General features: G+C 43.6%; 1 protein-coding gene and 1 non-coding gene across 25 annotated transcripts in view; one reads left to right on the top strand and one right to left on the bottom strand.

Moving 5' to 3' along the window:
- The window catches only part of RREB1 (ras responsive element binding protein 1), a 203,226-nt gene that overhangs the window by 91,786 nt on the left and 83,769 nt on the right, over positions 1 to 27,671 (top strand). The window lies entirely within an intron of this gene.
- LOC118153329 (U7 small nuclear RNA) lies at positions 24,805 to 24,866 on the bottom strand. The gene has a single exon (XR_004742572.1). It is a non-coding gene; the product is annotated as a U7 small nuclear RNA (small nuclear RNA).

Here is a 27,671-nt window from a genome sequence, read left to right as displayed (position 1 = left end):
ATTTTTTCTTTTTGAGCTTTCTGCACAAATAATCGTCTTTAGTTTAGAACTTACGATCTTAAATGTTCTTATAACAAAAAATAAGACTTTGAGGTGATAGATGTTAGCTTGATTTAACCGTTTCACAATGTATACATATATCAAAACCTCACCTGTACACCATACATATATAATTTTGTCAACTATATTATAATGTAAAATTTAATCTTTAAAAAAGAATTTAAGGGAAGCCATCAACACCAAACTTTACAATGTGGTAATGAAGAGTATAAGTAACTGTTTAATTTCATGTTCTTCTGCTCTTGAAACAGGGTCTCATGCAAAGGTGATAGCATTAATGTTAGGATTTTCATTTTTGTTTTGTTTCTCTCACATATACATTCTTTGACTCTGCGTAATTATATAGGTGTTGTGTTCTCTGGTTATATGCATTGACATTCCTTCTTTCTTTTTACAAGCGATTGCTATTTCTTTGTATTTTAGTTAATAAAGTACATTTTAATCTTTTTCTGCTGTACTTTACATATTCAACAACTGGTTCAAATTGTTGGTTCTAACTGCTTGTAGGCCTTGATTCTGCCAAGGAGATAAATTTCTGTGAAGGCAGCAGTAAACATCCTACAGCAACCAACTCTATGAGCCTCGGTATCCTGGAGCTTCCAAAAATGAAACAGTCACTTGTTGAAAATGAAGCAGCTTTCTATAGTTGAATTTCTAAGTAGATATATTTATTTGTTGTCTTTCAGAGAGGTTATGGAGGCCCTGGGTTACATTTACATTTTTTATAAAATTGTGACATACAAACATAGTCGAAGGGGAAAGTATAATCTTTTGTAAGAGTCACGCTTTGTTCTTCATCTCTTTGTGTAGAGGGGAAGGTCTGTCTTTTTATGATTAAAAAGGACACCGACTCTTCCCACTACCTGAAGAACCCTGAAGGTCCATGTGAAGCCTAAGCAGCCATAAACAAGTTAGGGAGAAATGAGCTTGTGTATTAGTGCTTCCAAGAGCAGCTTTCTCAGCTCTGATCTGTTCTAATTTTCACCGCAGGTTTACATGTGTGGTCCCATGTTTTGGTGGCTGGTTTTGATCTGCACCTTTAAACTGAGCAAAGTCTCCTTGGACTTTTCTCCTTTTCCCATAGTTTCTTGCTGGCTTCTACCTGTGATTAATATGTGTGTTGCTTAAAATGGCAATTGAAACATCACCAGGAATTTTCACCAGGTAGAAACTGCTTTTCTATATCAAAACAACCAGTACAGCTTAGCTGATGCTTCTGTTGCTAAGCAGGTAAATTTCTGGTCTTCAGGCTGCCCTTCTTAACCCTGTAAATGCCTAACATCAACCAAGAAAGAAGAAAAGAACTTGATGCTTCTTTTTTACCTAGCGCTTTGTTCAAGTGCGTGACAATTGGAGCTAGCCCAGCCTAATCTCGATGTATCTGTTTTAGAGGACCTAATCTCGATTTCCCTTTTTGCAGGGTAGGAGGAGAATTGGGAGATGGAGAGGGCCTGTAGGGTTGGTTGTTTCCAGGGAAATGTCAGCCCCAGTAGCTGATAGTGGAGGTCTCACTCTAGATGATCAAAATTATGAGTTGATTTCAGTCAGTAATGGGCCTGTCTTTTCTTTGGAATTTTTCTGTGCCTTTAACTGCCCTATGCCTGTGGGGAAAAGAAGAGGGAAGAAAGGGGTTGCTGTTTGCATCTATTTGCCAGAAAGGAGTTAACAGAACATACCGCAGAACAGGTTGGACAAGACTGTTAAAGCCAGTGATGAAGCCTTCCCCTCCCCCCTCTTTTTCTCTTTCCCTGCCTCCCTACCCCACTTCTCTGTGTTCCTCTCCTTTCTGCTCTGTGCCCCCCGCAACCTTCCCAGGACTTCAATACATCTTCAGACTAGACTCCCCCCACCAACACACACACACACACACACACACACACACTTCAGTGTCTGGCTTTCTTTCTAGGCAGAACATCGATGTGAATAAAATACTTTGTGGAGCCTGTGCGAGAAGCAGGCAGTGGCTGTGGGCCTCGGCCTTGCCAGCTGTTTCTAGAGCAGTCGATGGCCTGCTTGCCGTGCCCTCTGTCATGTAACATAGGCCCCATTCAGCAGCAGCATTCTTGAGTGTGCATTTATGTCTCCGTGGGACTGTGGGGTAGATGGCCTGAGAGCGGGGAAAGCAGGAGATGGGAGGGGAGGAAGCGAGGTGGGGACGGAGAAGGAAGTGTGTGCACACGCAGACAGCTGGGGAGGGCAGTGAGGTGGAGTCACTAAAACCCAGTGCCAGTAAGTCAGGAGACGTTGCCTCTGGAAGCATCCGCAGTTAGCTCTGACTTATGGGACGTCTTGTGGCCATAAATGTGGAGAAACCATGCTCTTTAAAAGTCAGTTTGGGTCTGATATAAGTTCTGCTTTGTGTTTGTGTCCATTCACTCCGTAAACATACCATATATAGTCATGGTTGAGCTCACTATAACACGTATTGCAAGGGAGCCACTAGTAGTGCACACATCCTTTGGCTCTTAGAAGCAGACTCACATAGGCTATTTCTGGTGTGTTGTGGCTTTCTTCTTTCTTTTTTTGGGGGGAGATGGGGGAGGGAGAGAAAGGAGCTCTTTTTCCTTCCATCTTCACACTGTTTGGAATATGTTTCTGATTGTAGTTTGTCTGGCACTCTGAATGCTAAGGAACTGTATTGTCACGGCAGAAGAAACAATTCTCTGTGTGCATCTGTTTTAAAATAAAACTGTGTTTTTCTTAGTATCTTAACAGGCATTTTGTAGTTTATGGTCTCCAGTCTCCAGCTGTTTTTAGAGCACCTTCTAACTTTGAGAGGGTGACCTCTATCTAGCCTATAACATGGACTGTGGGTGGCTAGTGGAGGTACCTGGTGTGCTTTTCTGTGTCTTCTCTGGATCCTCCCTGAGCTGTCCACCTCTGTTTACCATGCTTCACCTTCAGACTGCTGGGGCAGGACATGCAGCTTCTGCAGAACTCATGGCAGCGGTTTTCTACTTGGCTGAGCTGGGTCTGTGAGGCAGAGAGCAATCAGTAATAGGAAAGAAATGCAATTGTTTTTTCTTTGCCCCCTTAGAATACCTACTATACTGCATTTCAGCTTGGAGTGCGCAGCATGAGGCATTTGTGGTTCAGATAAGAGGTCTTCCTTTTTCCTTTTCTTGTTTTCTTTTCCTTCATTCTCCCCAACTCCCCAAAGGTTTACTTACTGCCTTTCTTCTCAGGCCACGTGTGTAGATAACACTTGAGGAAAAGATGGTTTCTGTGCTGGGATATTTGGATATTATGTAAAGGGACAACATGGGCCCTTTCTTTGCCTTGTTTTCTTTCATTGGCCTCATCAGAGTGAATTATATCTGACTGTGTGACAGTTAATTGTACCATCCTTCCCGTGTCCTAAGCTGATAAGCACCTCTCTGTCTGCCTCCATCAAGCTTCTTTGTTTGAGAAGTTCCTAATGCAGTAGAACAAAGTGACGGTTTTCTTATTTACTGAAGTCTCTAAAGCACATTTGTAATGAATGCTCTTCATTGTATCTTTCTTATAACTTCATTCCTTCAACTTATGTAATTGAATTGTTCCATAGTACCAGTAATTGGTAAGTTAAAACTTCCTCAGAAACATCAGTGAGTTCAGTAAAACAAAATAAAACACTTCCTCCTTTTTTAAGCTATGTGTATTTATTCTAAACTGTTAATGGCTTGGTAGATAGTGTTAAGAGTAAGACACTAGATACTGTTGGAGTGCCAATTACCGTTGTGGATATAGCAATTGATTAGCTAGCTGACTCAAGTAATATGTTGCTTATGTAGAGGTCATTTATTTGGCATGCTTCGGTCCAGAATATTCAACGGATGTGCTTGTGGGTAAGAGCCAGCAGGGTGTAGGTGGGGGGAGAGGTATATAAAATAAAGCTTTCAAAGCCACAAAGGTGTTAGGAAGTCTGGGTACTAACACTCCTGCTTTGATTCCTATTGATCCTTTAGGACTGCACTTTCGCTCTATTTATTCTTACTGTAGATACCGCCTTGACCACCTTGTCTCTCACATTTTCCAGTCAACACTTCAGAGGCCAATGTTGGGGGTGGATAAAAGCCATCAGAGGGAGACACATTAACAGCAAGCAGAAAAGATGTCAGGGGATGAGCCAAGAATTCACATGGTGTGGTGCATGGCGGGTTCCTCTTGGGGGAGTTTCACAGACTGGACAGAGGAGTCCTCTGAGTTGCTTCTTACAACTACCTGTGTATCCACAATTATCTCAGTAAAATTTTCAATTGAGAAAAAAGCATGACCACATGGTAGAGTGGCAAAAGTAAAGTAGGGGAGGATATGTCATTAGTTTCCAAAGGCGGCCTAGTATAAGTTGTTCATTGTGATGATCCTGAGTCACCCCTACAAAAGGTTGAATTAATCATACATTGATTCACCATGCTAGGCTTAAGGAGACAGGGAAGTTTGAAAGATACTTAGAATGATTTACACCCAGGAGTTTTAGGTGGAAAATTGATTTCTGCATACTTCCCTTCCCCTTCAGTGATGTGCAGCTGCTTCATGAGTTAACATGATGTGTTAGAATAAACCTTTTGGTATGGTTAGACATACACTAAAATATTATTTATTTTGCCCAGATTCGTAGAAAAAAGTTATTCATTAACAGATTCAGATGATGTCCAAATACCATACCAGGTGGTCTGTAGGTTGTTTGTCTGTATTCCCTTTTTTTTTTTTTTGGAGACAGAGTCTCACTCTGTTGCCCAGGCTGGAATACAGTGGTGCAATCTCAGCTCACTGCAACCTCCGCCTCCCAAGTTCAAGCAATTCTCCTGTCTCAGGCTCTCAACTAGCTGGAACTATAGGCATGCGCCATCGCGTTCCCCTAATTTTTGTATTTTTAGTAGAGTCAGGGTTTTGCTGTATTGATCAGGCTGGTCTCGAACTCCTGACCTCAAGTGATCCACCTGCTTGGCCTCCCAAAGTGCTGGGATTACAGGCATGAGCCACCATTGTGGCCATTTGTCTGTATTCCACTGCGCCTGGCCATTTGTCTGTATTTCTGATGTGAATTGTATGAGTTTATCACCAAAAGAATATATAAAATATCATGGATTTTTAAAAGTAAATGATAAAGAAGATCCCTAGATACCAGAGAAATCATAGACATCCTGGAAAACATAGTCTCTGTAGAAAAGGAATCCTGAACTTAAAGGAAGTCTCAAGTTAAGTTTAAACCATCAGATGGTGAATTGAAAGAAAGGAGGGCCCTCATCTTAACTAAGACTCTAAAAAACATAGAATTTTAGAGTTGGAAGGAATGGACTTGCAAGGTCACTTGTTCTGTTTTTATGAGTTTGTCTTCATTTTACTCAGTGTTCTTTCACAATTCATGTCTGAGCCCAGAATTGAACAAGTCACTTGGAATAGTGTCCGCTTGGCTTTTTGGCCATGAAGAATAATCCTAACTTGAAAAATAAAAGATGCTTACTCAGCAGAAATTATTAGATTTTGGTTGGGTTGTTTTATTTTGTGACAGACTTTGATGCTTGTCACCCAGACTGGAGTGGAGTGGTGCAGTCTTGGCTCACCCAGGTTCAAGTGATTCTCCTGCCTCAGCCTCCCGAGTAGCTGGGATTAGAGGCGTGCACCACTATACCCGGCTAATTTTTGTAATTTTAGTAAAGACAGCGTTTCAACATGTTAGCCAGGCTGGTCTCAAACTCCTGACCTCAGGTGATCCAACCACCTTTGCTTCCCAGAGTTCTGGGATTACAGGCATGAGCCACTGCACCTGACCTGTTTTTTGTTTTTTTTAAGGTTATTTGCTAATTTATTCTTCTCCATAGTTCGGTTTTACAAGTAGAGAACACTTCAGTACTCCACAGTGCTGTACCAGACTCTTTCTTGGTCTTGTTAAGTACTAATAGACATTTTCATGGAAATCCCAGGGTTGAAAATTCCCGAGTTGCTAATACCTGCTAATGGTTGTCAAGTGGTTTGATATTATCTACATAAGTCCAGAGCATTACTGGACCCGGGTTTTAATAGACTCATAGATAGATAAATTCGAAACATTGTCATATTAGTTTTTAATTTCTTTAAGTCTTCTGTGCACTTAGATTTGCTGTAACACAGAGTTAACATATATAAGGTTGGTAGAAATTTTTTGTTCCTGATTCAGATAGGGTTTGCATGTGTTTTGGGTTTTTTCTCCATAAGAGAAATTGTTCCCTTTGAAATTTGGTCTTGTACATATCCATGACAACTATACCTCCCGATTGCTATGCCAAAGGTGGAAAGTATTCTCTTGTAGTGTAGACATTGGTTGCACTGTCAGGTAAGGGAAATGCAACTAATTCCTATTGGAATTGCATACTAGAAATAGGAATTAGTTGTCTGACTGTTAGATGTTCAGGGCAAATGGAAAAGAAAAACCAGGACTTCCAAGAAGCAGGTCTGTGTGTTGACTCTTTGGGTTGGAGACAGCACAGAGGGGGCTTGCAGGATAGATGTGGCCGAGGGTGGAAAAGCTTGTCTTCAGTGCCTTGTGATAACCCATGGAAGTGACCTGCAGCCTGTTGAGATGGCGACTCCATTTGAGACGATGTGCTTGTAACATCTGCTTGGTAGGCAGAGCCTCAAGGACAAATGTTGGGAGACTGGGATAGTGGAGCAAGGAGTTGCAGGGAAAGAAGCATCCACACTTGGATTTGAACAGCTGCTGGCTGCCCAGAGATCAGCCTACATGAATCATAGACACAGAGAACTCATCTGTGCAGCTGGAGGCTGAACATGGAGAGGGAAGGAAGGGAGCTGCTTTCAGTTAATACTCTGATGCTTCCAGAGTACTTTAAAGACATTGGGTGGTTCATGGTTTTAAAAGCTTCGCCATTTTCACATAATTCTATCTTTTATTTAATATTATAAATGCTATCAGTCTGCTTTAAACACTGACTAAAATTGCTTTTACTAGACATCATATTATTTATAAGGGGGGAGTTGAGACCCAAAGAGGAGGATTTGATCAATTGATTTAAGGTTGTTGGAGGATTGAAATGTTACTTGAAATCCAAGATTTCAAGGAAAAGTGGACAATGCCTGCTTTTATCTGAGGGATTTCAGCAGTCATATGATCTACAAATCAGCCCCCAGGAGCAGCAAGCCCTGACAACCTCTGTGCTGTGGAGTCCACAGAGGAGGGACTTCAAAGTGGGCAGGATGTGCTGGCTTGCAAGTCATTTAGCTGAGAACTGGTTTTGGTCATGGCCTTAACATCTGCATAGAAGTTGCACATTGCAGGCACATGACACTTGAATGGCCTGAGATTCAGATACAGGTTGGTAGAACTTAAAGGGGAGGTAACATTAGTGAGGTCACTGGGCAGCAGCACCACTGCTGAGCACACCCAGCAGTTCCTTGCAGGGCCCGGAGAAGGTAGCCTTGCCAGGTTGGGGCTGGGAGTGGAGATCATCTTGTTCTCACAAATCAATTACTGACACGTAGACATGTATAAAAGTCTGAAACCACAAAGCTCTTTGGACATTTTGGCTATATAAAGCATACCATTTATAAGCTCCCAGGAATTATAGTTTGAGTGTCTCTTGGGATGAACAGAACTGTGGATGAAATAAACCAAGCAAGTGAGATCACAAAAACGATGTGAAATTACTTTTATATGCTTTAGTTGTCAAAATATTGGATATTCTTATTATATTTCTCTTGTAGACACATACACAAGGACACTGATTTGAGGGTGCATTATGAGTGTTAGACAATCACCTTGCTAAATAATAGGGAATTCTGGGGCTTTATGGGAGAGTGATAGTAAGATGTGATCCTAAGTTTGTTAGCTATGTGTATAAGTCCACTTGGTATCTAATTGCACGTTATTCCTGTTATTTCTAGTATCCTAAAGGAAACTCCCCCACTGTTAGCTCCTTATTTAAGTAAATAAATAAGCCTGTTTTAGGGTATACATGAAGACTTTGTTGGTCTCTCCAATTTCTTATAAGTGGTATATTATGTGGTTTTAAAAACTAGACCTTTGCCGGGGCGCGGTGGCTCATGCCTATAATCCCAACACTTTGGGAGGCTGAGGCAGGCAGATCACGAGGTCAGGAGCTCAAGACCAGCCTGGCCAGTATGGTGAAACCCTGTCTCTACTGAAAATACAAAAAAATTAGCCAGGCGTGGTGGCGCATGCCTGTCATCCCAGCTACTTGGGAGCAGGAAAATGGCTTGAAACCGGAAGCCGGAGATTGCAGTAAGCCAAGATCACACCATTGAAGTCTGGGCGACAGAGTTAGACTCCATCTCAAAAAAAAAAAAAAAAAGACTCTCACTAATGTTAGATCTTCAGGTTTTCATTATTGTTAAGTGACTTTTTATGTCTCCTGAAAGGAGAAAATAATCCACTCACCAAAAAAACGTGACAGTTGTTGAATAGCTATGAAAAATATTAGAGAAATTCAGTTTTTAGTATTGGGGCCTTTTTATTATTCTCAACTTTGATTTTACAAGCTGAGCTATAAATGTGACCAAATGCATGACATGAGTGTTTACCTTTTTTTTCTTTCCTTTTTGGCCACATGCAAGTATCTAAAGAGATGGAATGTGACACACCCAAAGAATGAGGCACTCAAGTGGCCTATGAACTTGAGAAGGCCAGGAGCAGCAGGGTCCCTTCATCTCAGTGCTTAGCTTTGCCAGTGCTAAGTGGGAAGCAGACGTCACTGAGCTCCTTAGCAAGTGAGTTTTTTAAATGCATGTATACAAAGGAGTTGTTCTACTGCTCTCTGTAGAAACTGCTAGGGAGAATTCTAGCAGGAAATTCTGTTACCTTTGAGATTAATTGTCTATCCCACTAAAAGTCCTCAAACATAGCCCTCCAGAGAAGTGCTGCTTTGCTCTTGTAGACCTATGCGATTCTCATATACTTCTTAGTTCCCTCTCCCCAATTCTTGAGGTGTTCTGGATTATAATGTGTTTTGGCGCGCGTGCACGCGCGCATGTGTGTGTGTGTGTGTGTGAGAGAGAGAGAAGGGGGTATTAATCTTTGTGAGAGGATCTTTTTCACGTTTCATTCCACATAGTGTGGTAAGTAGTGTACTGTTGACAGCTCATCACCTACATGTTAAATTGCAAAATGTTCCTAGGTTAGTAGAACTATGATTTTTTTTTTTAGTTTTGTGGTTAAATTCTGATGCTCTTAAAGAGATCACTTTCTTCTATTTTGGCAAAACAGGTTATCAATTCACACATGATTACATAAATAAAATTGAAACTCTTTACTCTTCCTCCTTCCTACTGAATTAGAGTTAAGGGATTCCAGTAGCGGCATGCATGCGTGCGCGCGCGCGCACACACACACACACACACACACGCACATTCTGCTTTGTTTCATGGGGCTCGATTCCAGTGTATTCACTTTTCACATTTTTAATACATTTTAGCAGACTGAGCTTTCTAAATTATTAGCAACTAGTACATAATCATGTTGCAGTGAATAATTTTTATATTTAGTGAGAAACAGACCCAAAATAGGACGTTAAAAACCATCTATTTTGGTGAATAGAAGTGAATGAGAGTAGGGTAGAAATTATGGCTGATTTTATGAAATACCTCAGATCTGTTTGATATAAGACTGATGATATGGGCATCCTTTTTATAATGAAGTCAGGTTAAGTGAAGCTGTGTTGAAGTATTAGACAAACCCTGAAATTCCAGTGGCTCAACCCATAAAATGCCAACTTGTTTTTGTAGAATTCTCTGCAGGTCTGGCAGCTCTCTAGTATAGCTCCCTTCCAAGTGGTAACCCAGGGATCCACGCTGCTCTTGTCTTACAGCTACTCTGTTGTTACACATGCTTCCAGGTTGCCACTGGAAGGAAAGAGCTAGTGGGTTACATATCTACTTGTGAAAGGCTGCAGCCTAGAAGAGATGGCTGGCACTTGTGCTCACAGCTCATTGGCCAGGACTAGTCATGTGACCTGCCTGACCACAGAGGTGTAGGGTTGCCAGAAAATATCAAGAATACATGGATCTTCTTTGAGCGGCAGACATCTTTGTTTTGCTTTCCTTTTCCATTTCATCTCTATACACATAAACTTGATGAAGCTTAGGCCTGAAGCCTAGAACATAATGATCTAACCACCATAGAGCAGTGGTTCTCAAAGTGTGGTCCCCAGACAAGCAGCGTTAGCATCACCTGGGAACTTGTTAGAAACAAATTCCTAGGCCCCACTCCAACTCTGCTGAATCAGAAATGTGGAGGTGAGGTCCAGAAATCTGTTATAATATAAGCTCCCCAGGTGCATGGTAAAGTTTGAAAATGACTGCCCAATGGGAGTACAATGTTTGTAGCACCTACTGAACTCAATGATGGGATGTGATAGGCACTTGTTAGTGTGAATGTACAGTGAATGTAGGGACTGATAGGCACTTGCTAGTGTGAACATATAGTGTGTGTGTGCTCAGGTGTGAGCATGTATATGATAATAAAAAGCACTGAGAGGTGGTATGTGTCCTAGACAGGTTTTAGCACTTTATAGATTTGACTAATCTATTTCTCTCAACAATTGTATGTATTCAGTATTATTATTGTATTCATCTCACAGATGAGGAAGTTGCAAAACTGAGAGGCTCCCTATCTATCTAAGGGTCAGGCCACTTACCACTGCTGGTAAGTGGTAGAGGCAGGATTTGAACCTAAGTGATGTGGCTCCAGAGCCTGCTCCTTAACCACTGTGCAGTTCTGCTTGCTCATCTTTGGGTGGAAATCCACTAGGCCTTAAAGGTAGTTTTTTCATTTTTTTTTTTCTTGAATGGAGACAGTCTATCAGAGTTCGTAGGAAGTGTGGTATGCCGGTGACAGTTCATATTCCAAGTTAAGCCCCCTTACCAGGGGCTTCATTCATTGTTGGTTTACGCATGTGGGAGGTAGTGATGGTGCTGGCCAATCTTAGAGGAGCATGCCTAGGCAGCAGCTGGCTAGTCATTTAAAACTGAACAATAAATAGAATGGGGTTGTTAAGGGTGAAACGAAGGGGCCTAGTGGGAAGTGGTTTCTCAGACGGAGATGGAGATAGTTCAGTCGCACTAGAAGAACGTTTTCTTCAGTTAACCTGTGTGTAATTTTCAGGCTATGAGAAGAGGCCCTATTCTCATCACCCTCTCTTGTGATTCTTCTTTGGTCTTTTATTTTCCCATCATCCATCTGCCTGTCCTGAGATGCTCATCTGAGGCGTGATTCCATCAGGTGGTCTGAAGAAGGTTTCTATGAAGCCTTTATGAGCTGGAATTCAGTTTTTTGTTTGAGACAGAGCCTTGCTCTATTGCCCAGGCTGGAGTGCAGTGGTTGCTCACCGAAACCTCTGCCTCCCAGGTTTAAGTGATTCTCCTGCCTTACTCAGCCTCCTGGTGGTTGGGATTGCAGGCATGTGCCACCACACTCAACTAATTTTTATATTTTTGGTAGAGACAGGGTTTCACCATGTTGACCAAGCTACTCTCAAACTCCTAACCTCAGGTGATTCACCTGCCTCAGCCTCCCAAAGTGCTGGGATTACAGGCGTGAGCCACCGAACTGGCCAGGATTTCTATTGTTGTTGTTGTTGTTGAGACAGAGTCGCGCTGTGTTGCCAGGCTCCTGGAGTACAGTGGGGCTGTCTTGGCTCACTGCAATCTTTGCCTCCTGGGTTCAAGCGATTATCCTGGCTTAGCCTCCCAAGTAGCTGGGACTACAGGAACGCACCACCATGCCCAGCTAATTTTTGTATTTTCAGTAGAAACCATGTTGGCCAGGATGGTCTTGATCTTCTGACCTCGTGATCCACCCACTTAAGGCTTCCAACAAAGTGCTGGGTAACAGGTGTGACACGCCCAGCCCAGGACTTTAGTTTTAATAGAGAAAATGTTTTCCTTTCCAAGAAATTTCATAAAATGGTCCCCCACCCCCACCCCTTGCACTTGGGAAATCCAGATAGAGTTAGATGTGATCTAATCTTTTGAATTTCGAACTGATTGAAAAGGATTTTCCAGTTGACATTGAGAACTGCTTGTTTCTTTGCATCCTTTTAAATTTTTTAATTATTAACTGCATTTTCTTTCTTCCAGGTGGGTCTATTATTTGTTGTTGTTTAGGTGTCCTTTGCTGGCCCATGCATTCCCTTGGCTTCTTTGTCTTTTGTGTTCAGCAGACTAGAACTGAGACAGCTCCTTGGCAGCTCTGCCCTGGACAGTACCGGCTTTAACTCTAGGTAGAAGTTAAAGATAGCATCACCCCTTTCGGGTTTCATGTTGGCTGGAAACAGCTGCTAAGCTTTGTATAACTCAGAACGTAACATTTCATTCCAGAATTGCTGAAATTTTTAGTTTTCTGCAAGCTAGGGCTTAACCACAGGGTTTTTTCACATTCAGACTTAAGAGTCTAGACTTTTCCTTTGAGAAGCAGTTGCTTGTCTTGGAGTTTAGTAATTTAAGAGAACAGAGGTGGGAGAGGGAGGGAATTATTTGCATAAGTTGTTTTAAAGCTCCATCCACTTCCTTTCCCTTCATCACTTTAAATGGTTTAATTTGCTTAGGTACTCCAGCAGAGGTGTAGATAATTGAAGTAAATCTTGAGTCAGATCTAAACAAAAGAAAGAACTGACCTAAAAAAGAGCAACTGAACTCACACTAATTGAATCACAGATTTGCCCAGACCAACTTAACCTGTGAGGAAGGCCAGGGAACAAACACTGTGCCATTGGGGAGCTTTTTGCCTCTTGAGAGGGAACACCAGCCAGTTCCTTGCGGCTCTCCCAGCCACCTTCCACACTGAGCCACATCTGGGTTAGAGCTGCAAAATTCAGCCTGAAAAAAAAAATGTGAAAGCCATTTTAGGTTGGGCATTTGGAAAACATTTTTGTCTCCTTTTGGAGACCTGGTGCCTTGGTTTTTGTATATGGAATCCTCTTGTTTATTCTTTAGGAGAGGAGCAATGTGTGTGAATTGGGCATCTGTTAGAAGAAATGTAACAATGTAACGAGCTTGCCTGTCTGTAACAGCTGGGCTAATAATGCAGCCCTTTGAAATAAGACAGTAGATTTTCCTTCCTTCTCCTTAGCCAGCTATCCAGTGTAGGAAATGGGATGCTATACATACCCTGAGTGGGAATAGAGGGTTCCAGAGTGCCATTTGGCTGCTCCTGTGTGCCCATTCTTGTTCAGGAGCACCTTGAGATTACATGGTCTTAAATACCAAAGCTGACCAAAAGCTGCCCCTCCATTCAGCTTCATCATCCCTGGCTGTTGGGGAGGCCTTTGTTTGTCTGACTGCCACCGGGCTGCCTTGCCCCAGCTCCCTGGGGTCCTTTGCTACTTAATCCATCAGCTCTTCTTTTTTCTTCTTACTGACAGCATAGGACCTGACTGCCCATTTTTTGGAGATGACTAATTAGTAAAATATTTGGCTGGGTGCAGTGGCTCACGTATGAAATCCCAGCACTTTGGGAGGCAGAGGTGGGCAGATGGCTTTAGTTTAGGAAGTTGGAGACCAGTCTAGGCAACATGGTGAAACCCTGCCTCTACCAAAAATACAAAAACTTAGCCACACATGATGGGGCATGCCTGTAGTCCCAGCTACTCAGGAAGCTGAGGCACAAGAATTGCTTGAACCTGAGAGGTGGAGGTTGCAGTGAGCCGAGGTTGTGCCACTACACTCCAGCCTGGGTGACATTAAGACTCCATCTCCAAAAAAAACTGGGTGCCTCCTGTGTGCACATGCACACTGTGTGACCATGGGCCAGGCACAGTGATTCTTGCCTGTAATCCCAGCACTTTGAGAGGCTGAGGTAGGTGGATTGAGCACAGGAGTTCAAGACCAGCCTGGGCAACATAGTGAGATGCTGTCTCCACAAAAACGTAAACATAGCCGGATGTAGTAGTACGCACCTGTGGCCCCAGCTATTTGAGAAACTGAGGTCTGAAGCTGAGGTTGCTTGATCCTGAGAAGTGAGGGCTGCAGTGAGCCATACTTCAACCTGACTGACATAGCAAGACCCTGTCTCTTTAAAAAAAAAAGAAAGACCACCCAACATACAAAGTTTCTTGTGTTCCTTCTCCAGTGTTCCTCTTTGCTTTTTCATCCCTCCTGATTCCAGAAGAGGGCTCTACCACTCACCACTACTGTCTTCACATTAATCTGGATTCCTGCCTCCTGGGGACATCATCCTTGCCAGCCCCTGTTGCTGTGCCTATGCTCTACCAGGAGTGTTTTCATGTTCACATCAGTGACCTCTTTTATCCCCAAATCTCATCAGTTGGCTCAGGCCTGGCTTCTCTGTGGAAGGATTCATCCCACATGCATTCTTCAGTGTATGAATCCCACAGGACCAAGACCTCCTGGATCCCTTTCCATTTCTTCACATTCAAGAATCTCTACAAAAGAATGTAGCCCAACCCCCCTAACCATCTAAAACTTCTTCCCAATCACCATTTAGTGCCCCAGGACATTTGCCTGTGGCCAGAGCAACTCTCTTCCTATCTGCTGTCTGTATTGTTTGCCCCACCTGCTTTCTCTTTGAAAGTTGTTCAGGTTTAACTTTCCCTCCCTATTCCTTTTGCTCCCCTTTCTAGGCAAGTCTCCCTTCCCCTGCAATCCCATACCGTGTTCAAACACGTTTTCTTAAAACTCTGACATCACCTTTCTCAGCCTACACCCCCTACTGCTCCAGACCCAACCCCAACTCTCCCAGCTCCTGTAATTTGCCCCCTCCACACACCCCCTCTATAATGATCCCCCTGCCCTTCAGCAGGACCTGGCTCCTGGACTTCTTGTACTTCCTGGGTATCGGCTCCTTCCAGCCTCCACCTCCATACCCTTCCTCTTACCCCAGTCCACCAACTCTGCTTTTTCTAGACCTAAAATTAAAATTGTAGAGACAGCACTTAATTCTCTTACCTTCCCAAGATTTCTTTTACCACTCACCTAGTGGTAAACTTATGGAGTCCTCCACCCCCAACCTAGTAGTGGATCAGGAGTTACTAATTGAAGTAACTGGTGTACATTTTTATCATCAAGAAATATTTGAGGGCCTAACGTGGAGTATTTCCCCCCCTCCCCCCGACTCCCAAATCATTTGAAGGTAGATTGTGGGTCCCATTTATTTGTTTATTTATTTATTTATTTATTTGAGACGGAGTTTCGCTCTTGCTACCCAGGCTGGAGTGCAATGGCGCGATCTGGCTCACCGCAACCTCCGCCTCCTGGGTTCAGGCAATTCTCCTGCCTCAGCCTCCCGAGCAGCTGGGACTACAGGCACGCGCCACCATGCCCAGCTAATTTTTTGTAATTTTAGTAGAGACGGGGTTTCACCATGTTGACCAAGATGGTCTCGATCTGTTGACCTCGTGATCCACCTGCCTCGGCCTCCCAAAGTGCTGGGATTACAGGCTTGAGCCACCGTGCCCGGCCTTATTTTTTTTTTAGACTTTTTTTAACCTTGATAGCTTAAAGGGCAGGAAAAAATTGATTAGTTTTCATCTTCAAAGGACACAGGATAAAACAAGGACTGAGCCAGCCCATCCCTACCCTCCAAACACCTTTTAATCACAGTTACTTTCCCACTCCCATGGTTTTTGAATTTTATAGTTGATGTAATTCCTCCTTTTATAGCTGATTTATGCATTGCAATTTAAATAAGCAGAAATGTTCAGTGCATAGGGGTACTCAGATTTAATAATTGTTGGCTTAAATTTAAAAGGCTCGCTAAAGCCCCTGTTCCTCCACAAGACCATTCCCTTTTCTGTCACCCTTTTGAGGTTCCTAGGAAATGATAGTTTGTGGGCCATATTTACACCTACAGGAGGACTTCTTTACAGAAAACCTCCTCAGTATCTTTGACGGCCTAGATTTGTTCATAGTCACACTAAGAAAGTTTTAACCTAATAGTCACCATTAAGAAACTAACTCGAATCCCAACATGATTCCTGGAATAACTGGGGAGAGGAGTAAAAAACCACACAAAGGCAGCTGCAGAGATGGGGCTCACAATGATGTCTCCCTTCTTGTTCCTTTCCAGAGAATGAGTTCTGTTTTAAAATTCTAACTGGTTATGACAGGCATTGGGGAAGGGCTTGTTTTAGGAATTGATAGAACTAATGTTTATTGGGTTATTGCCTTGTATCGATGTTTTGAGTGAATTATCAAAACACTGATGAGATGGTTTATATCATCTTTATAAGAAAAGGGAAGGTTAGAGGATTTGGTATTGCCAGTGTTTTTTCTTATTGTTGGCAGCCTGCCTGAAACTGATGGCAATAGTAAGGAAAAAAGCCTTCAGGTCTCCTTAACTCTCCAAAGGTAGGATTCAATCTGCTGAGGCTCAGGCCATTGCTGTAGTTCTGACTTTTCCTGGGAATCCCCGATCCTTTTGAAAGGCTGATCAAATTTACAAACTATTTTCGTAAAGCTGAATACCATTCACATTTTACATGTGGTTTCAAGGGTGTGACTCTTGCACTTTTCTACAGAGCAGGGCGTATCAACCTAAGCATGTCATCTGTTCAGCTCAGCTGGCCCGTAGTAGGTTTTCAATAAATTTTTTTTTTTTTTTTTTGCCAATCAGTTTGAGCTAATCAGGTTGCTCAGGTTAGCCTTGAACTGATGACCTCGCCTTCGTGAGCGCGATGAGCTCCGGCGGGAGCCACTTTGGACCCCCTCAATAAATGTTTATAGATTGAGAGAAACAATGCCTACTATGTGCCAGGCACTGGGCTATGGACTAAAGATATATAAATTGGGGGAGGGAGTGCAGGGAGCAATTCCATATCTTAAGAAAGACTGAAATGTGTGCTGGGTGCTGTGTCAGGCCTGTAATCGCAGAACTTTGGGAGGCCGAGGTAGGCGGATCACCTGAGGTGTAGAGTTGGAGACCAGCCTGACCAACATGGAGAAACCCCGTCTCTACTAAAAATACAAAATTAGCCGGGCATGATGGAGCATGCCTGTAATCCCAGCTACTCAGGAGGCTGAGGCAGGAGAATCGCTTGAACCCAGGAGGCAGAGGTTGTGGTGAGCTGAGATTGTGCCACTGTGCTCCAGCTTGGGCAGCAAGAGCAAAACTCCATCTTAAAAAAAAAAAAACAAAAATTGAAATGTGATTATTTTCTTTCACGTGTGTGCACGTGTGTGTATATTTTTAAGGAGACATGGTTTCCCTCTGCTGCCCAGGCTCCTTGAGTGCAGTGGTACAATTATAACTATCAAGCCCAGTAAATTTTAAAAAGTTTTTAGACACAGGGGTCTTGCTATGCCGCCCAAGCTGGTCTAGAACTCCTGCCTCACAAACACTGGGTCTTTCTGGTATATTTTCAAAAATTATGTTTAAAAAAAAAAAAAAGTAACATCAAATTAGTTTAAAAATCACTGTATTTTCATGATACAAACATTGTTTCAGATTACCTTTTCTAGACTATCCATAAATATAGCATAGAATCTTAAATGTGGCAGCTTGCTTTTTAAACCTGACCTAACTTTAAACATTTTCCTGTGTTTTCACAAATTGACTTTTTTTTTTGAGAAAGCATCTCACTTTGTCTCCCAGGCTGGAATGCAGTGCTGCATTCACTGCTTACCGCATCCTCGACCTCCTGAGCTCAAATAATCCTTCCTCATCACCTTCCTAAGTAACTGGGACTACAGGGACACAGCACCACACCTGGATAACTTTTTGTATTTTTTGTCGAGAAAGGGTTTCGCCATGTTGTCCAGGTTGGTTTCAAACTCCTGGGCCAAGCGAGGATTGCTTGGCCTTGCAAAGTGCTGGGATTACAGGTATGAGGCACACTGTCCAGCCCACATTGACCTTTATGTTTGAGGTGGGACCAGTTCAAGCAGGTTTAGGGTAGATGGGGCAGGGTAGTGATGATTCACCTGGGAGATATCAGCCTGCTTAGGACATGTCCCTATCTTTGGTTTCATGGATTACTTCCCTCTGTGAACTGAAACTAGTAAATACTAGGCAAAGTAAGTTACTTCTGAAATCTAACTGCCCTCCCATGCCTGCAGGTAAAACCATCCCAGATTATCTTTATTCCTGCTTTAGGGTTTAAAACCCCCATCCCTGGAGGCAAACAAAGACTGCAGATGTTCCTAGGATGGATAGACTTGATTTGAAAGAGAGAGATACATATTCAGTAGCAATAATGAAAACCGTACTTAAAGTACCCATCCAACCATTCTGCTTTAGTTTCCCTACAGTATTCAATAAATTACATGAGATATTCAACACTTCATTATAACACAGGCTTTGTGTAAGATGATTTTGCCCAACTATAGGCTAATGTATGTGTTCTGAGCATGTTTAAGGTAGGCTAGGCTAAGCTACGATGTTCAGTAGGTTAGTGAGTTAAATATTTTTTACTTAGGATATTTTCAACTTACGACAGGTTTATTTTCAACTTACAACCCCATTGTAAGTCAGAGCTTCTGTATAGTATAGCAATCCAAGATTACTGGAAGAAAAAAAGTACACCGTTGACCTATTCTTTCCAGTGCAGTAGCCACTAGCCATACATAGCTGTTCAAATTTAAATTAGACTTAAATAAAATTTTATAAAGTTGAATCCCTTGGTCATATTAGCCACTTTGAAAGAGTCACATGGGTGGATATTATTGTTCTCTTAAGTTTTAAACTGGATAAAAGTTTTGTGTAATCTTTTTAAGCAGTCCTCCCCACTACACCCACCCTCCAGTTAGCAGTGTCCGATGGTCAGTTTTGTTCAGAGTTCAGTTTGACAGTTGACATGTATATTGATATGGCTACCTGTGTTTTGTGTTATGTTTTGCTGTGGTTAATCTTCCTGTGCCTGGGGGCCCCCAAGCCCTCCTTTCCCACCTTTCTCAAAACCACCTGTTTTTCTCCATCTGCAGCATTTTGGTTATGGACATTTATTTGTAGTTTTTCTTTAAAACAAAACTCCTCTAAATCCTATTGATAACCATCCATGCTCTTCATCTCTCCTGTCTAGGAATTCTCTTCCTAACTTGTACCCTTCATTCTGGACACCTGCCTGGACTCCTTTTGGTTCCCCCTCTGCAGCATTGCCTCCACCCACCAGCTGCAGTGGTCCTGTCCCTTAAGAGTATTGCAGTGCCTCCTAACTGGGTTATATGCCTCTGATGTCCACTTAAAAATCTGCCCCAAGAGCTTTTTAAACTGTGAATACGATTATTTTATCCTGGGCTTTAAAAATGTTGGGGAGGGGCCCTTCCGGGTTTCCAGAGCAACAGGATAAAGTTCATGGCTCTTAGATGGAACCTTGAGCCCAGCATCATTCTCCCCCGCCATCTTTGCCATTTCCCCCACTCCACTCTCCCTCCTTTCTCATAACACACTGGTTCATTCTGATGGCTCCCAGGGGTTTTGTTCTCATGAGCAAGACACGCAACACTTTTGCATTTAGACACAAGGTTGCCGTTTTTTTATTTTGCTAAGTAAGGGCATTAAAAAAATGATCTCCGCTATCTACTGCCTTTATCATCTCATTTTAAAAGATGGCAGTTTACCCTAAAAAAAAAAAAAAAAGAAAGAAAAAGAATGAACTCAGCATTGTGAGAAACTCAGCATTGTGACAAACTCAGCAAGTCATCTGCTTTTTCTGTACACTATGTTCCAGCTTTCTGCATGTGGCTCTTCTTCAAGTTCAGGTCTGCTTTTGCTCTGCTGCCCTCATCTCGCACTCTGTGATGCTTAGCTCTGGTGAGCCCCTGCAGTTCTAGAGGTGTTTGGCTCATACTCCAGGTTCCCTGGAGTTGAAATTTCACTCTCTTGTCTCTTCTCACACAGGAAGCCAGGGCTCTCTGTCTTATAGCTCTTGGTGGTTCTGACATCTGGAATGTTAGTAGCCTTGGATGTCTGAGGATGATCGTCATCATATCCCAGGTTTTTGCACAGATCCCAAACGTTGCCCTATGTCTAGGATAAACAAATAGAATAGAATATTTTAAACCACTAATTTTAACAACATGCTGAGAATGCCCATTTTTCTCTGCCTGTGGATTGGACACACTTTGAAAGCAGCAAGGATGGGCCTACAACAACTCCAGCTGCAGGAAACTGAGTAGACTGCTCCCTTTTATTTTATTATTTATTATTTTTTTTACTTTTTGAGAGAGAGTCTCACTCTGTTGCCTAGGCTAGAGTACAGTGTCACTATCAAGGCTCACTATAGCCTCAACCTCCCAGGGCTCAGGTGAATCCTCCCACCTCAGCTTCCTGAGTAGCTGGGACTACAGGCACACACCACCACACTTACATATCTATCTTCCAAACTCTCATTCATTAAAAGTGAATCTTGATTAGTAGGGTAAAAGAAGGCCATCACCACAATCAGCAGTGTCTTTTGGGGGAAGCCTTGAAAGGACTATTTTTCCCTTGATGAAAGCAGAGCATTAAAGATTAACTACAAGGAATAAAGAGACGATGAGTTTTTTTTCTCACATTTTCACTATAGCCAGGTAGCCATTTGAATAATCTGTTAAGCCTTTTTTCCCCCCCTTAGAAAACTTCTGTTTCTAGTTTGGGAACACTCCAGGATGTCACTGGCCTCTGAAATATTTATGAAATGTATTAGTTCCCATTCTAAATTGGTTTAGTAACTGAGGCTGTTCTTTTGACTTCTGCGTTTTAGTTTTGGGGCTGTCAGAGCATGAAATTGGGTTTGTGTGAACATGTGTGTGCCTGGGTATAGTAGACTGCATTTTCTTTGGAGAGTTGTGATGAAGCATCTTCAAGGGCTTTGAAAAAGTTTCCTCAGGCATATCCAGTGAGCAAGGTAGATGCCGTTGTTTCGCAAGTTTTCTGTTTTCTTTCTGTCTGTACAGTTTGTTCCTGACTTCGTGACTGGGAGGGAATTGAGGATGCTGAAGAATACTTGCTGTTTGGCCGGTGGGATTGAGCCGAAAAGCTGACTCCTATTCTCCCATGGGTAACCTTCGGGGCTGGGTCCTGTGGCTATAGGAGAGGGACCACATAGAGGCACTGTTCTCAGTTCTGCATGGGGACAGCACAGTTTCTCTGGTCATACATGCCATCTGACTCATCTATTATCTAGACTCAAAAAAAAAAAAGATTCTATAAAATACTGGCTTCATTCTGGAGAGTTGGTACAGAAATTGGGATTGTGGACTCATTCTATAAGCTGGCTTCTGTTCTTCACCTCCCACCCTTTTCTCCATGGCCTTTCCTACCTACTATTGCTACTCCCTACCCAGCTCTCTTACCTCTGTGACTGTTAGAGATTAAATGGTAGGTATTTGGGGAAGGAAATTTCTCCTTTCATTAATTGATTTTAGGAAGATCTTTTATATCCCAGAAGGGAACTCCAGGGGAACTGTGGTAAATATCTGATTTCACCATTTTCTGAACACATTAACCTCACATATACTGATGGGATACCAAGAAAATGGAACTCCTACCCTTGTATGGCAGGGAATCAGGAACTCTATCCACCGATGTGTGAATTCCCTCAGGTCATCCTCTCATAAGTGACATGCACAGTCTCACAACCCATTTGATTGATGCACAAAAGAGTGGATTTTGCTTCTGTATTGAGTCCTGGATATTCACTGAAAAGCTGTAAGTGCCAGGCAGATGGAAGTGCTTTTGAGTCTGAACCTAAAAACACCTAGACATTCCCACAGAGTCAGATCTCAAGAGCAGAGTTAGGGCCAGGAGGAACATCAAAGACCACGGCCTGGCTTGCTCCACAGCCGAGGGGTCCAGTGTATTCCAGGCCATTTGCTTGTGCAAGCACATGGTGTACTACTTTCAGTTCCAATGGTTAAAGGACACTGTTAAACGCTACTGAATTATTTCAAAAATAGTAGTGTAAACTACATTTAACTTGAGCTGCTGTAACTAACTTCTGGGGTTTCTGGCCTTTGATGAAGATAACTCTTGTGTTTGCTGCAGACACAAAGCAAATTCTAAGTGAGCCCTGAAAGTAAGTTCTCTTCTTGGAAGAATTGAGCCTCTCCCACACAGAGGCACAGGCAATGCTGGGTTGTACACTTGAAGGCTGTTAGAGTTGGAGCTGCAAGGGATGCCAGGTAGTGTTGCTCGGGCATTGTTACAAGAGGCTCTGGAGGCAAGTATTTTACGCAAGTCAAACAGCCCCTCTAGGCGAGCTGCAGGAAGTCCAGCCCTTGCCTTCCGTGTGGTCAGCAGGAGATAAAAGTGTGGACTGTTGGAGGCTAGGCCCCTCCTATCACTGGATGACTAACTGTTAAGGGAAGATAAAAGGAGAGAGTAGGGATGTTCTTTTTGAACAACATGAAGGTGCCTTTGTCACATGCGTTCAAGTAAATTAAAGGGGGTGAGCAAGACATGGCTCAGTTTTATGATCACAAGCATGTTGAAGACTCTGAGGAGCAGCATTTGGCTTCACAAGTATGCCAAAACAATTTCATGTCATGAAAATATTGGTAGAGGTCGGCTTCTGATTGGCATTGTTCCCGTTAAGCAGCTTACGTTAATTGGACGTCAGCTTGGGTTTCCAAATCTGTGTGCTACAGAAATTTTCCGTGTTGAGGTGTGTCTGACCCGTGGGGTCTGGGTGGACATGCCCAGCCGTCCTTGGATTGAGCAGATGAGCAGGCAGGGCAGCTGTGCTTCTCTGAAGTGTGCCCATCTCTTCTTAGTCGTACTTCTGGTGCTGGCCGAATTATCACCCAGGTATCAAAGAGTTGAAAGAAAGAGACCATCCTGCTGGTGTTTATCTCCCCTTCTCAGTTTTCCTTCCTGTTCTTTGTAACATTTGGGGGGAGTTTGGGGGCTTGCAAAGGGGTTGTTTCTCAGGGTGGAGCTTGTAAATGTGAACCCACAATAAGGGCCTGGGCATGTTCCGTGCCCTGTGTGAGCTCAATCCAAAGCAAGTGAACAAGCATGCTTCGGGACATGGTGCTTGTTTCAGGCCGAGCCTGGGGGCCTGGGCTGTGGATCCGGGTGGCCCTTTGTGCAATTAGACCCCCCAGGGAGTGCAGTTGTTGTGAACTAATCACTGCCTGGAAGGCCTGTGTGCCTCAGACTTCCTCCAGGACTGCAACTAATCCCCTCTCCCCACCCCCACTGCCAGCCCTGGCCTCCGGCCCCCTCCTTCCAAGGTGCCTCTGCTGGTCCAGGAACATGTCACCTCCTCTCCCAGCTGCACATGGGCTTTCCAAAAGGGCCCATCTTGCCTGCTAGTCCCTTTTGGCTTGCTCAGTTTACTTTAAGAAAACCCATTTGCTTGCTAGTGTTTTGGGTTGGCTAGCTTGTGGTAAACGCTTATCAACCACATATATGTCAGAGCATTTGTTTTCCTTTACATGCATAGTAGTGAATACTTTTCTTGGAGGCGAAATTGGGGGTGAAGAGATGGAAGGCTTTCTGTTATATGGCATAGAGGGCAGCCCATCCAGCTCCTGGGAGCTGGACATGGTCACCTTACTGCACAGTCATTCCCAGCTGACGGTTTGTAATGTCTGATTACACACTGTGAAATTTTGACCACAGATGACCACTTTTCCAATGGGCGAGGAAAGATGTGATTCCCTCCTTCCACTGCCTTCTCTAAGCTGTTAGGGGAGAAGGATTTCAAACACATTTTTATCTTCCACAAGTTATTCTGGTTTTATGAGTATCATCCTGAAATTCCCCTGAATTCTGGGAATTAGAAGCCCAGATTTAAGGTAAACCACCTGCCCTGGGTTTGCTTAGCTTGCAGACAGCTCCTCCTCTGGGGAAAAGTGTAGAATCCTGTTGTTGCTGCTGCACCCTTTCCCCGATCAGAGCACGTTAAAAGGGCCAGCCCTGCGACCTCAGGGCCTATGAAAGAGTTGCAGGATATTGCCTAAAACTCTCTGCAAACTGCTACTGAACTTTACCCTAGCTTCTTACCAGAAGCTGGAAATGTGACAAGATACTTAGATTAACTCCAGGGATGTGTCCAGAACACTCCCATTTCTACCATATCGTGTCACAGTGTCTTCAGCCATGCTGTATTCAGGTGCTGCAGTTACTTGGGAGAGAAGAAGCTTGGTGAATATAGGGAAGAAAGAGCTTCATCCTTGTGGGAGCCAGCAGTGTGTACTTCCGTGATTAACGGAATGTAAAGCTGACCAGGATTGGTTTCAGCAGCAACTGAAGTCAGAGGGGTTTTATTTCCTGCTTCTCATACAACATGGTGACTGTCAGCAGCTGTTCTTGTTGTCCAGGGAATTGCATTTGGGAAAAGCCAAATTATATTTATTTTAAATTGTTCAACTTGTGGGCTGGGGCAGGAATTCTTTTAGAAAACCATCAAGCTGAGTTCTTGCCTTCAAAGCTTTGGCAATCCAATAGAGGAAACAGATGGGTGAATTGAGGAGTTGGGAGAATCAGCCCAGGGACTACCTGGAATATTGGAGGATAAATAGTGTAGCATCAATAGTTCGCATACTGGAGGATGCCACAATGTTTGTAAAGTATTTTAGTAATCACTCCTTTGATGTCTATATTGTAAGGTAAGGAGAGCAGTGTTATCAGCTTCATTTTCCAGTTGGGAGAACTGAGGCTCAGAGTTCAGTGGCTCCACTGGTGGCAAGCTGAGTTTCCAGGCCAAGATTTAAGACTCCCCATGTCAGGCCAGGCGCCGTGGCTCATACCTGTAATCTCAGCACTTTCGGAGGCTGGGGTGGTGGATCACTTGAGATCAGGAGTTTGAGACCAGCCTGGCCAAGGTGGTGAAACCTCATCTTTTTTTTCTAATAATTTTTTGGGGGTGGGGGGGCTTTCTGGCAAAAACCGGAAAGCCTGCTAGACAAATTCTAAAAGAGCTGTAACATTGAAACCTCGTCTTTACTAAAAATACAAAATTAGCTGGGTGTCCTGGTGTACGCTTGTAATCCCAGCTACTGGGGAGGCTGAGGCAGGAGAATCGTTTGAACCCAGGAGGCGGAGGTTGCGGTGAGCCAAGATTGTGCCACTGCACTCCAGCCTGGGTAACAGAGTGAGACTCCATCTAGAAGAAAAAAAAAAAAGATTCCTCATGTCATGTACTTTTTAAGTTATGCTATGATGGTTTATTCTTGTGCATGCTTCTGGAATCTTAAGGTATTATGCAGAGAGGGCAAGCGTTATGCATAAAAGATTGTCCCCTTAGAAGTGCAGAATCTGGATGTCAGAAGAGTCTTCTAACCTGGTCTCCCATCCATTGCCTGACTGGGGTTTTTGTTTGCTTTTTATTAACTTGTGGTTACCCACCCTCTGCTTGAAGACTCCTGGGACAGCAAGCTCATTACATTATCTGGGCTTTTTCCATCTGAGGGCTTAGTTCAAAGCTCTGGTTTAAAGAATTGTGGAGCTCCACAGTTGCTTGTTTGTGCCGCCTTCCTGCCATGGTGGACCTGTGCAGCGAGTGTGCCCCTCTTTCACACATCAGTCCTGCAGCTTTTGTAGCTGGCTCTTGTCTTCATTCTGTTAGCCATTTCCAGTTTTCCCCTTGACTTGGTTTCCCAATCCTCTAGCTTGCTAATGACCCTTCTCTGAATGGTTTTTCAAATACCCTTTTTGTGGTACAGTAGAAAGTGCAAGATTTTTGGAGTCGGACAACCTGGGCTAGGCCTTTAAGAACTGTGTTATGTCTAGCAAATAGCAAGAGTTGGGGGAGGATTAAATATATGTAAATTGCCTAGCATACTTGCTAGCATAGAGTTTATGTCACAAGTGCCAGTGCGCTAGATTATCAGGGAAAGAGGTGCTCTGGAAAAAACATGATTAGATGAATATTAGACTTCCAGTGTATTCTGACTTGAATCCTATTTTCTGTTACTTATGCAACATTCTTTTCTGTTTTTAAATTCCTCAACCAAGGTGTGTTGTGGAGGCCTCTCCCTACCCTTTCTTGTACCTGCTATCTACCTGATAAGCCAGGAGAGCAGATCTTAGGGTGGGACAGGGCAGGGATGCTACTCAACTTAATCCCCTGAAGTACATCTTCAGCCTTGGCCCAGGAGACCCTGCCCTACCCTGGGGGTAGGTGAGGATGCCCTGCGGGCCCTCTGCCCCTGTGGTCCAGCATGGGTGCTCTTATTAGAACATAGTTCACCTTGGCTACTCAGAGAATGATACATATTTCTGCTGAGTTAGGCAAGAAAGTGATGAAATACCCGGTCCTGGCAGGCAGGCTGAAAAACAATGTTTAGGAAAAGTCTGGCTTTCCTTTGCAAAGGACCAGGGACTCAGCTCTTCCCACAGCTGGGTGTGAGGGCTGCCTTGTCCCTTCCCAGGGGACCAGGGTTCTGTGTGACAAATGGCTGCCATTTACCAGATTTGTCTTGGCCTTGGAAATCTGGCAGTAGTTAGAGACTGGCAGGAAGATACGCTCCCTGGAGAAGAGCTACAAGAAATGGAGTCAGCTCCTTCATAGTCCTCATGTACTAGCAAGAAAGCTTATCATTGGGACTGTGCCCATTTCCTTCCTTTAAAGAAGCATAGAGCCTTGCAAAGAGGTGCAGGAAGAAGAATGGGGTACCACAAGATGGTTTTATCTGGCATTGTCCAGAAAATCTCCCCACCTTTCTCGAGTCTCATGTTTTAAATATTCTGACTGTTGTAGATAACTTTGGTAGGCAGGAACCCTGCCTTCCCAGTTAATATGTGCTTCCCTGCTGAAGTCGTATTTAATGTACTAATTTAAATGTCCAAGAGATTTTAAAGAGAAGCTGCTTCCTGCATGGAACCTATAACTCTGCCCTAAGCTGCTCCTTCCTCCACACTTTACAAAACGTTGAAGTTTTCCTTTACCTAAGAACAACTGATATTCCTTCTGAAAAGGAGCATTAGTAGCGTGTGTTATTTCTAATAAAATGGTCAAGATCAGTGGGATACCTGAAATATAGTCAGAGTAAGGAGCAGCCACTCTGGCGTGTTGTAAATGACCTCTGATTTTCCTTCCTCCACCCTCAGGTCCTATTAAGAGACAAACTGTAGTAGATGGTGAGCTGTTTCTAAGGCTGTAGGAGGGAACCTCAGGGCCGCCTGCCTCCCCTTGAGGTCATCTCCTTAACTGTTCTCCCCCTTACCTGCCCCTTATTGCTCACTCCTCACTGCCCAGGAGCAGCAGAGAGGCTAGGGAAGGTATCTGGGGCCATCAGGAATCCTGGCTGAAGGGCTCAGGTTTGGAGGTAATTGATTCCACAGCCCCCTCCAAGGAGCTTTTCGGGGAGTAGCACAGGCTTGGCAACTTCCATTTGCTGGAGAGAAGGCTTTTAGGATCCAGGGTTGCAAGAAGGCCCAGGCCACGTGGTTTTCACAGGCATGCACTGCAGGCTGGCCTAGCCTGTCTGAAGCCCACCTCTCATGTGTTTTTGTTTCTGAGGAAGCCCTGCATAGATTCATTGCTCCCTCTCCCTTATTTCTTGCTACTTTTTATTGTGGTAGGTAAAACCAAAGTTGGAATGGATCTTTGTTTCTGTTCCAGGGCCTTGGTTTTAACTCTGGAGGTGTATAATAAGCCAAACAGCTTCTCCCAAATCCTCACTAAAGGAAGGTTTTCAGGGAAATCCTGCACTTCGTGAGCTGGTTCTCAGGGCTGGATGGAAGCCTCTAGAGAGCTGTTAACTCAGAAACTCACACTGCTGCACCCGCCCCC

This window comes from Callithrix jacchus, chromosome 4, assembly GCF_049354715.1.
Source record: "Callithrix jacchus isolate 240 chromosome 4, calJac240_pri, whole genome shotgun sequence".
In the NCBI taxonomy this organism is placed as follows: Eukaryota; Metazoa; Chordata; class Mammalia; order Primates; family Cebidae; genus Callithrix; species Callithrix jacchus.
This window is presented reverse-complemented; position numbering and strand designations above follow the sequence as displayed.